The sequence below is a fragment of the Penaeus chinensis genome, chromosome 10 (assembly GCF_019202785.1).
Source record: "Penaeus chinensis breed Huanghai No. 1 chromosome 10, ASM1920278v2, whole genome shotgun sequence".
NCBI classification, from domain to species: Eukaryota; Metazoa; Arthropoda; class Malacostraca; order Decapoda; family Penaeidae; genus Penaeus; species Penaeus chinensis.
The window spans coordinates 1,456,447-1,458,774 of record NC_061828.1 but is presented as its reverse complement, the minus strand read 5'-3'; positions in this window follow the sequence as shown (position 1 = coordinate 1,458,774).

The following is a 2,328-nucleotide window of genomic DNA, read 5'->3' as shown; positions in this document are numbered from 1 at the left end:
CCTGTTACTACCCCTACCCATTCGTCGCCAGCTGGCTTTCCTTCTATCACCTGATATGCCATCTGTCTCTGCCATCGTCTCCAGAATACTAATTTCCCTCCACTGCAGCATCGGCGCCACCTGTTTCCTTTAACTTTGTGGATTTCTCGCTCGATTATTATTCTTCCAGTGATCAGTGCACGTTTCCTCTCTCTACCCTGCCCTTTCTCTCCCCTCTCTTCTTCTCTTATCCTCCCTTCCCCTTTTCCTTCCCTCTTCCAGCCTTTCAATCTCTCTCATCCCTTTCCCACCATTCTTTTCTACCGCTTTCCCATCTCCCCTCTCCTTTCTCTCTCTTCTCCCTACTCTCTCTTCTTCTCTTGTGTCTGCTCCCTCCTCCTTCTCTCTTTCCCCCTCTCCTCCCCCCTCCCCCCCTCTCCTCCCCCCTTTCCTACGAACAGCATCTTCCAATTTTGACCAACGACTGACCGACCCTCAAGCGAGACTGGTGTCCTCTCTCTCTCTCTCTCTCTCTCTCTCTCTCTCTCTCTCTTCTCTCTCTCTCTCTCTCTCTCTCTCTCTCTCTCCCTCTCCCTCCCTCCTTTCCTCCCTCCCACCCTCCCTCCCTTCCTCCCTCCCTTCCTTCCTCCTTTATTCCTTTCTCCATTACTCCTTCCTCCCTCCTTCCACCTCCCTCTCTCTGTTCTTCTCTCCTCCCTCTCCCACGCCCTAACCTTATCCCTCTTTCTATTATTTTTTTCTTTCTCTTTCATCAACTACGCACATTCCCCTTTCACTCTCGCCCCCCCCCCCCCTCCCGTCTCTTCTTCTACCTCCCTCCTCTCCCCTCCTCCCCCCCCTCCACGTGTCATTTCCACCTGTGCTTCATCTCCGGGGGTTCTTCTCGCGTCGGTCATCTCCCGGGCGTCAGGTTCCTCGTCTTTAGTTCATTACCGGTAATGAGAGACTAATTTGAGTGTCCACGGTCTGGTCCTCGAGCCTTCTCCCTCCCTACTTCTCTCCCTCCTCCTATCCCTCCTTCTCTCCCTCCTGCTCTCCCTCCTGCTCTCCCTCCTCCTCTCCCTCCTCCTCTCCCTCCTCCTATCCCTCCTCCTCTCCCTTCTCCTCTCCCTCCTCCTCTCCCTCCTCCTATCCCTCCTCCTATCCCTCCTCCTCTCCCTCCTTCTCTCCCTCCTCCTCTCCCTCCTCCTCTCCCCTCGCCCATCTAAATGTGTCTCTGTGTCTTTCTCCCTCCTCTCCCTTATCTCTCTCCCTCCCCCCCCTCTGTCTCTGTCTCTCTCTCTCTCTCTATCTATCTATCTATCTATCTATCTATCTGTCTATCTATATATCTTTATCTATCTATCATTTTTCTATCTATCTATCGTTCTCTCTTTTCCTCTTTTTACTCTTCTCCCTCTCTCTTTTTTCTCTTTCTTCTCTCCCTCTCTCTTTTTCTTTTTCTTCTCTTTTACTCTCTCTCTCTCTTCCTCCCTCCCTCCCTCCCTCCCTCCCTCCCTACCTCCCTCCCCCATTTTCTCTCTATCTATCTATCTCTTTGTCTCCTCCTTGTCTCCATATTTTTTGTATTAACAAATACAAGCATGGGCAAGCAAGCATTCCCACAGCCACGCTTAAGATCATGCACATGTTTAAGCATATATGTGTACAGAGACACGCGCAAGCATTGACAAGCATAGACACACCTACCCATGCACACACGCACACGCACTCGCACTCGCACACGCACTCGCACACGCACACGCACACGCACACGCACACGCACACACACACGCACATGCACATGCACATGCACACGCACACGCACACGCACACGCACACGCACACGCACACCCCACACACACCAACACACACACACACACACACACACACACACACACACACACACACACACACACACAAGCACACGCAGACACACGACAAAGGCCCTCATGTTGGCAGGCAACGTAAGGTCGGAATGCAGTTATGATAATTATCTTCTCTCGCAAAGGCAGCCTGTGACCTTCCTGCGCGGCTGAGTGCCTGTCTGTGCGAGCTGCCGTTTGGAAATGGGTCTGTGTGTCCTTGCGTGGGGGGGGGGGGGGGTCGACTTTTTTGGTATTTGTCGTTGTTGTTGTTTGGGTTATTGTGGTTGTGAGGGAGGGAAGGAGGGAGGGAGTGGGGGTAGGGGGATTTTATTTTTTTGTTATCATTATTTTCGTATTTTCTTTGCAATTAGTTTACCTCTTTTTGGTGGGTGGTGAGGATGGTGGTGCTTGGGGGGGGGGGGCGTTCTGTCCTTATTTGTGATGATTTTAATGGAATTGTGTCTTTCTGTCTTTTTCTAAC